Source organism: Salmo salar, chromosome ssa19 (genome assembly GCF_905237065.1).
Source record: "Salmo salar chromosome ssa19, Ssal_v3.1, whole genome shotgun sequence".
Classification (NCBI taxonomy): domain Eukaryota; kingdom Metazoa; phylum Chordata; class Actinopteri; order Salmoniformes; family Salmonidae; genus Salmo; species Salmo salar.
Window position 1 is genome coordinate 40,160,100 of NC_059460.1, and position 9,114 is coordinate 40,169,213.

The 9,114-nt window shown below is 44.6% G+C and overlaps 1 long non-coding RNA gene across 1 annotated transcript in view; it reads left to right on the top strand.

Annotated features, from left to right (window-relative positions):
• Window positions 1-6,237: 6,237 nt before the first annotated feature.
• LOC106578820 (uncharacterized) overlaps window positions 6,238-9,114 on the top strand; it is a 4,732-nt gene continuing 1,855 nt past the window's right edge. The window contains exons 1-3 of the long non-coding RNA XR_001322522.2: window positions 6,238-6,633; window positions 6,727-6,802; window positions 8,629-9,114. The exon at window positions 8,629-9,114 is cut by the window's right edge and continues 1,855 nt beyond it. This is a non-coding gene — a long non-coding RNA (uncharacterized lncRNA). The remainder of the gene's footprint in view (window positions 6,634-6,726; window positions 6,803-8,628) is intronic.

Sequence of the window (9,114 nt, forward strand, 5' to 3'; positions counted from 1 at the left end):
CTGTCACTATCGTTACGCGCGTCAGCGCATTATGACACTCACCTGGACTCCATCATCTGCCTGATTACCTGCCCTATATATGTCACTCCCTTTGGTTCCTGCCCTATATATGTCACTCCCTTTGGTTCCTGCCCTATATATGTCACTCCCTTTGGTTCCTGCCCTATATATGTCACTCCCTTTGGTTCCTGCCCTATATATGTCACTCCCTTTGGTTCCTGCCCTATATATGTCACTCCCTCTGGTTTCTGCCCTATATATGTCACTCCCTTTGGTTCCTGCCCTATATATGTCACTCCCTCTGGTTCCTGCCCTATATATGTCACTCCCTTTGGTTCCTGCCCTATATATGTCACTCCCTTTGGTTCCTGCCCTATATATGTCACTCTCTTTGGTTCCTGCCCTATATATGTCACCCTCTGGTTCCTGCCCTATATATGTCATATATAGGGCAGAAACTTTGGTTCCTGCCCTATATATGTCACTCCCTTTGGTTCCTGCCCTATATATGTCACTCCCTTTGGTTCCTGCCCTATATATGTCACTCCCTTTGGTTCCTGCCCTATATATGTCACTCCCTTTGGTTCCTGCCCAATATATGTCACTCCCTCTGGTTCCTGCCCTATATATGTCACTCCCTTTGGTTCCTGCCCTATATATGTCACTCCCTTTGGTTCCTGCCCTATATATGCCACTCCCTTTGGTTCCTGCCCTATATATGTCACTCCCTTTGGTTCCTGCCCTATATATGTCACTCCCTCTGGTTCCTGCCCTATATATATGTCACTCCTTTTGGTTCCTGCCCTATATATGTCACTCCCTTTGGTTCCTGCCCTATATATGTCACTCCCTTTGGTTCCTGCCCTATATATGTCACTCCCTTTGGTTCCTGCCCTATATATGTCACTCCCTTTGGTTCCTGCCCTATATATGTCACTCCCTTTGGTTCCTGCCCTATATATGTCACTCCCTTTGGTTCCTGCCCTATATATGCCACTCCCTTTGGTTCCTGCCCTATATATGTCACTCCCTTTGGTTCCTGCCCTATATATGTCACTCCCTTTGGTTCCTGCCCTATATATGTCACTCCCTTTGGTTCCTGCCCTATATATGTCACTCCCTTTGGTTCCTGCCCTATATATGCCACTCCCTTTGGTTCCTGCCCTATATATGTCACTCCCTTTGGTTCCTGCCCTATATATGCCACTCCCTTTGGTTCCTGCCCTATATATGCCACTCCCTTTGGTTCCTGCCCTATATATGTCACTCCCTTTGGTTCCTGCCCTATATATGCCACTCCCTTTGGTTCCTGCCCTATATATGTCACTCCCTTTGGTTCCTGCCCTATATATGCCACTCCCTTTGGTTCCTGCCCTATATATGCCACTCCCTTTGGTTCCTGCCCTATATATGTCACTCCCTTTGGTTCCTGCCCTATATATGCCACTCCCTTTGGTTCCTGCCCTATATATGTCACTCCCTTTGGTTCCTGCCCTATATATGCCACTCCCTTTGGTTCCTGCCCTATATATGTCACTCCCTTTGGTTCCTGCCCTATATATGCCACTCCCTTTGGTTCCTGCCCTATATATGTCACTCCCTTTGGTTCCTGCCCTATATATGCCACTCCCTTTGGTTCCTGCCCTATATATGCCACTCCCTTTGGTTCCTGCCCTAGGTGTTATTGTTTCTGTTTCATGTCTGTGCATTGTTCGTGTTTCTTGTTGTGTATTATGTTTTCATTTATTTATTAAATGATTCACTCCCTGAAATTGCTTCCCGACTCTCAGCGCACATCATTACAACACAATTTATTTTGAAACGTGAGCTCCAGACCTTTCTAGAACTATCCAGCATTACTAGTTACTGTTTATGGCAATCTCATGAAAAATAACTACGCTTGGGTATGTCTATTTAGGCAGAAATCTACATTTTGCCAAAACGTTGATGGTCAACAACTCAGACTGTAGTAAGGTGCAGAGGTGGGACCAAGTCATGTGACTCGAGTCTGACTCGAGTCCAAGTCATGCGTCTCGAGTCCAAGTCATGCGTCTCGAGTCCAAGTCATGCGTCTCGAGTCCAAGTCATGCGTCTCGAGTCCAAGTCATGCGACTCGAGTCCAAGTCATGCGACTCGAGTCCACACCTCTGGTAAGGTGTAATAGTGGCAGATGTAACTAATGGTGATCCATGGTTACCGTTCAACGTTATCCCTTCAGATAATTAACAAGTATTGTCATTTATGGTAATAAGTCTTGTTATTGTGAAGTGTTGGATGTTACATATTAGTAATCGCTCTGTTAATTAGTCTGTCTCAGTGTAGTAGTCTACACTGCATTCTGAGGCTGGCTGGTGCTAAATCTCTGTCTGTCTGTCTTCCAGATGGTTGAAGAACAAAATCCAGTATAAAAAATGGGATTAGAAAAAGAGCCTCACTGTAATCCTGTATTAGTAGAGATTTTCTAGGGATTGTGTCCTACTATCTGTCTATGTACTGTAACCTTAACAACATGAAATAAACAACATCACTCGCTGGATGATTTATAATTCATCAGATGACTTGTTGAGTGATGGAAAATTCATGTCCAGTTATCCTCGTGGAAAGAATAAATTCTTCAGCATAATAAAGTGACATTAGGATGATTTTGAGGTACAGAGTGCAGAAATACCAAACATCAAGTGCCTGGGCTTCTTTGATGCTCCTGTGGATGGAAATCTGTGTTGAACTCTTAATGGAACACAGATTCTTTCACTTTTTCAATCTGTATCTGTTGTTTATGTCATAGTAAAGTCCGGTGTTTACTTGTTACTGTATGAAAGAGCCTGCATGTTCAGACCAGGACTAGGCCTGATTGCGTCCCTGAGATAGCGTAGTCTCACTTCCAGACACTTTGTAGTGATCTGGAGGACAGCTAACTCTTGTCTCACTATAAAGGCCCTTGATAGGTAGAGGCTTGTGATGGGCAGACCTGGGTTTAGATACTATTTTAAATCATTCAAATACTTTTAGTGTTTGCTTTAACCTGCCTGGAGTGTCTGATATGTGGCTATTATATTGGTCCCTTTACGCCAGGCAAGTGCAATTGAGTACAGATTTGTATTGGAAATTATTTCAAATAGTATTTAAACCCAAGTGTGCAAGGTTTACGATAACAGGAATGTGTTTGTGCTTTGGCTTGACCAGTGTTCTCCAGTCTAGATTTTTACTGGTTGATGTGATTGCAGTGAGCCCAGCCTGCTACAGTGTCACTGTGCAATAAACCCAGCATGTTACACTGCAGTGAACCCAGCATGTTACGCTGCAATGAACCCAGCATGTTACTGTGCAGTGAACCCAGCATGTTACTGTGTTACGCTGCAGTGAACCCAGCATGTTACTGTGTTACGCTGCAGTCAACCCAGCATGTTACTGTGTTACGGTGCAGTGAACCCAGCATGTTACGCTGCAGTGAACCCAGCATGTTACTGTGTTACGGTACAGTGAACCCAGCATGTTACTGTGTTACGGTGCAGTGAACCCAGCATGTTACTGTGTTACGGTGCAGTGAACCCAGCATGTTACTGTGTTACGGTGCAGTGAACCCAGCATGTTACTGTGTTACGGTGCAGTGAACCCTGCATGTTACTGTGTTACGGTGCAGTGAACCCAGCATGTTACTGTGTTACGGTGCAGTGAACCCAGCACGTTACTGTGTTACGGTGCAGTGAACCCAGCATGTTACGCTGCAGTGAACCCAGCATGTTACTGTGTTACGGTGCAGTGAACCCAGCATGTTACTGTGTTACGGTGCAGTGAACCCAGCATGTTACTGTGTTACGGTGCAGTGAACCCAGCATGTTACTGTGTTATGGTGCAGTGAACCCAGCATGTTACTGTGTTACGGTGCAGTGAACCCAGCATGTTACGCTGCAGTGAACCCAGCATGTTACGGTGTTACGCTGCAGTGAACCCAGCATGTTACACTGCAGTGAACCCAGCATGTTACTGTGTTACGGTGCAGTGAACCCAGCATGTTACGCTGCAGTGAACCCAGCCTGTTACGGTGTTATGATGCAGTGAATCCAGCTTGCTACGGTGTTACGGTGCAGTGAACCCAGCATGTTACGGTGTTACAGTGCAGTGAATCCAGCTTGCTACGGTGTTACGGTGCAGTGAACCCAGCATGTTACGCTGCAGTGAACCCAGCATGTTACACTGCAGTGAACCCAGCATGTTACTGTGTTACGGTGCAGTGAACCCAGCATGTTACAGTGTTACGGCGCAGGGAACCCAGCATGTTACGCTGCAGTGAACCCAGCCTGTTACAGTGTTACGGTGCAGTGAATCCAGCTTGCTACGGTGTTACGGTGCAGTGAACCCAGCATGCTACGGTGTTACAGTGCAGTGAACCCAGCTTGCTACGGTGTTACGCTGCAGTGAACCCAGCATGTTACTGTGTTACGGTGCAGTGAACCCAGCATGTTACGCTGCAGTGAACCCAGCCTGTTACGGTGTTATGGTGCAGTGAACTCAGCTTGTTACGGTGTTACGCTGCAGTGAACCCAGCATGTTACTGTGTTACGGTGCAGTGAACCCAGCATGTTACGCTGCAGTGAACCCAGCCTGTTACGGTGTTATGGTGCAGTGAACCCAGCATGTTACGGTGTTACGGTGCAGTAAACCCAGCATGTTACTGTGTTACCGTACAGTGAACCCAGCTTGCTACGGTGTTACGGTGCAGTGAACCCAGCTGGCTACGGCCATATGGAGATGTGTACATTAGTGATTTGAACAGCTCTGGTAACATTGACATTAGCCTGCGGAAAACCATCTCCATCTCTACTTCTGTCTATCTGTCTGTGTATTTTTCTGTCTCTTTTGTTACTCTCCATGGATCTAAATCATTTGATATTCCTCTTCTCTCTCTCTCTCTCTCTCTCTCTCTCTCTCTCTCTGTCTCTCTCTCTTTCTCTCTGTCGCTCTCTCTCTTTTTCTCTGTCTCTCTCTCTTTCTCTCTCTTTCTCTCTTTCTCTTTCTCTTTCTCTCTCTCTCTCTCTCTCTCTCTCTCTCTCTCTCTCTCTCTCTCTCTCTCTCTCCCTCTCTCTCTCTCTCTCTGTCTCTCTCTCTCTCTCTCTGTCTCTGTCTCTCTGTCTCTCTCTCTCTTTCTCTGTCTCTCTCTCTCTCTCTCTCTCTTTCTCTGTCTCTCACTCTTTCTCTCTGTCTCTCTCTTTCTCTCTCTCTCTCTCTGTCTCTCTCTCTCTGTCTCTCTCTCTGTCTCTCTCTCTGTGTCTCTCTCTCTGTGTCTCTCTCTCTTCACTCTCTCTCTGTCTCTGGTGTAAATCCCTGAAGCCAACCCACATGCGAAGGCAGACACTTGCTACCTGTCAGTCATAACAGTTGTCCTATCACTCTGGCCGTAGAGGGGCAGGGGGGAGAGAGAGGAGGATACAATACAAACGCCTACTAGCAGATTCCATGTTGTATAAATAACTTACTGACAGTTGTGTGTGTCTAGAGGGCTTGTCACATGCTTGAGTGTGTGTTCTTGGGCAGTGGTGAAAAAATACTCAATTGTCATACTTGAGTAAAAGTATAGATACCTTAATAGAAAATGACTCAATTAAAAGTGAAAGTCACCCAGTAAAATACTACTTGAGTAAAAGTCTAAAAGTATTTGGTTTTAAATATACTTAAGTATCAAAAGTGAAAGTAAAAGTATAAATCATTTAAAATTCCTTATATTAAGCAAACCAGATGGCACAATTGTCTTTCTTCCGCCAGATCAGAGACAGTAGGGAGGACCAGGGATGTTCTCTTGATAAGTGTGTGAATTAGACCATTTTCCTGTCAAAATGTAACGAGTACTTTTGGGTGTCAGGGAAAATGTATGGAGTAAAAAGTACATTATTTTCTTTAGTAAAAGTAGTCAAAAATATAAATAGTAAAGTACAGATAACCCCCAGTAAACGACTTTAGTAGTACTTACAAGTATTTTTACTGAAGTACTTTACACCACTGTTCTTGGTTGTATGTGTAATTAGTGTGTGTGTGCATGTGTGTGCGTACATACTATATGTGTGCTGGTGTGTGTATGTAGTGTGTATACATAGTGCTTGGACGTAGCGTGTGTGTGTGTGTGTGTGTGTGTGTGTGTGTGTGTGTGTGTGTGTGTGTGTGTGTGTGTGTGTGTGTGTGTGTGTGTGTGTGTGTGTGTGTGTGTGTGTGTGTGTGTGTGTGTGTGTGTTTCACTCGGTCCCTGGAGGCTGTCCTTGCTGTCAACCCTGCTCTGACTCTAGTGACTCGTGGAGCTGGAACTTTGTGTCTGTGTTTGTGGAGTGGCGGTGTAGGAATTTGAGGCTGCGCTCAGCTCAGTGTGTGTGTGTATGAGTGTGTGTGTGTCTGAGTGTCAGCACAGGCAGTCTGAAGTCATTGGCTCACAGGCCAGAGCAGGCAGGCTGGAACAAAAAAAACAGGGTTCAGAAAAAACACTTGAGTGTGTGTGAGCAGCGTAGTATCTGGGATATCTAGAGTACAGCAAAACGTAAAGAGGAGAGAAGAGCTGTTGCATCTTCAGCTCAGTTCTGTGAGGAAGTAAATGAGTTGAACGATAAACTCTAGTCTCTGAAGGGATTCTACATGACTACTCTGTGTCGGGTGAGTTGACTTACTGCAGTTCTTTCTGTTTGTGTTTGGTCACTCCTGCTGTTAGAAGTTATTTTCTCTCTGCTGTTTGTTTTGTCTGTGAAGGATGAGTTAACTTACTCCTGTTCAAGTTTTCTCTGTGTGGTGTCGACGTAGCAGATGGCCTCGTAAGGTAACAACGGTAACTACTACAGCTAATTACATTCTGCCGGCTCTGACCTCACCAAATGCAGGGAGGGAGAGCGAGAGAGAGAGAAAGAGAAGGGGAGAGAGGAAATGAGAGACAGAAAGACAGAGAGAGAGAGAGAGAGAGAGAGAGAGGGAAATGAAAGGGAGGAAAAGACATGAGTGAAGGCATGTTTTTATTTTCTTATGCTCTCTTTCTATCTCTCTCGCCAATCTCTCTCTCTCAATTCAATTCAATGGGCTTTATTGGCATGGGAAACATATGCTTACATATGTTTATACATACAGTGTTGTGAAAATAAATCAACATAAATATGGGTTGTATTTACAATGGTGTCTGTTCTTCACTGGTTGCCATTTTCTTGTGACAACAGGTCACACATCTTGCTGCTGTGATGGCGCACTGTGGTATTTCACCCTGTAGATATGGGAGTTTATCAAAATTGGGTTTGTTTTCAAATTCTTTGTCGATCTGTTTAATCTGAAGGAAATATGTGTCTCTAATATGGTCATACATTTGGCAGGAGGTTAGGAAGTGCAGCTCAGTTTCCACCTCATTTTGTGGGCAGTGTGCACATAGCCTGTCTTCTCTTGAGAGTCAGGTCTGCCTACGACGGCCTTTGTCAATAGCAAGGCTACACTCACTGAGTCTGTACATAGTCAAAGCTTTCCTTAAGTGTGGGTCAGTCACAATGGTCAGGTATTCTGCCACTGTGTACTCTCTGTATCACGTTTCAGGTAAGACCCAAGTGCAGACTGTGTTGAAGTAACAATGTTTATTACAACAACAGGGGCAGGCAAATTACAGATCAAGGCAGGCAGGGGTAGGTGATCCAGAGTAGGGGCAAAGGCACCAGACGGCAGGCAGGCTCAGGGGCAGGCAGAGTGGTCAGGCAGGCTCAGAGTCAGGACAGGCAATGGTCCTGTGTGGTCCCATGTGGCTCAGTTGGTAGAGCATGGTGTTTGCAACGCCAGGGTTGTGGGTTCGATTCCCACGGGGGACCAGTACGGAAGAAAAAAAAATGTATGAAATGTATGCAGTCGCTCTGGATAAGAGCGTCTGCTAAAATGATTAAAATGTAAAAAATTTCAAAACCAGGAGTGTGAGAAAAGAGAGACTGGGGAAAAGCAGGAGCTGTGAAACAAAACGCTGGTTGACTTGACAAACTGGCAACAGACAAACAGAGAACACGGGTATAAGTACCCAGGGGATAATGGGGAAGATGGGTGACACCTGAAAGGGTTGGAGACAAGGACAGGTGAAACAGATCAGCGTGTGACATTCTGTTAAGGGCAAAATAGTATTCTAGTTTTTTTTTTTTTTTTTAATCTTTCCAATATGTCAAGTTATTTACTTTTTTTACTCATGATTTGGTTGGGTCTAATTGTGTTGCTGTCCTGGGGCTCTGTGGGGTCTCTGTCGCTCTATTGCTTTATCTCTCTGCGTAATTTTTGCCACCTGAAAAAAATGTTAGCGACCATGATTGATATCAAACGTGAGTTCGTTTCAGGGGTGTGGTTTGATGTGGTTGTCTCTTGTGTGTGTTCACAGGTGGGAAGAGTTAGCCAAATGATTTAGCCAATTGGCTTCAGCTGTCTGGTTTGCGACCGTGACAAAATTGGTTTGACTTTGGATAGCCTATCTCCGGGGCTAGTTAGTGACCGTCAATAAATTACAAATTGAAAATGAGACAATATTTGCTTTCAGTATTTGTAAATGAATTTATACAATGTATAGTTGGTTTGAGGTTTTTAAGTCATTTAAATTTGGAGCTATTAGAAGTTTAACATAATGTCCCATGTACATTGTGTAATTTACAGGTGGTCCCTAACTAGCCCCAGAGGGATATCCAAAGTCAACCTAAATTTACCACAGGCGTTACGATCCGGTCACCTGGAGCTGCAGTCCGAATTGATGACTACTTGTGTGCTGCCAGCTGTGGACATGTAGGCAGGATTGAAATAAACATTAATTTACGTTGTGATGGAGTCACGACCACAAGACAAGACTGACTTTATGACCAAACTTATCCTATTTACACTTTGTAGTCCCTTTTTGACAGTAGAATAAATGTTTCTGACTCATATCGATACCACGTAGGTTGTTTTCTAAATGAGAAGTTGTTTTTTTAGGGGCTCTATAATCAGTCTGGGACTGGGTTGTTCTTGCTATAGTAAACATTAGTGATAGCTTGGCTCTAGTCTGGGTGTCCCACAAAACAACTTAAATGTCAAGTTAGTTTAACGTTTGGATTGAACTTCAAAGTCCCCCACTCCTGCCATGTAAGAGGTTCTAGACACACCGTG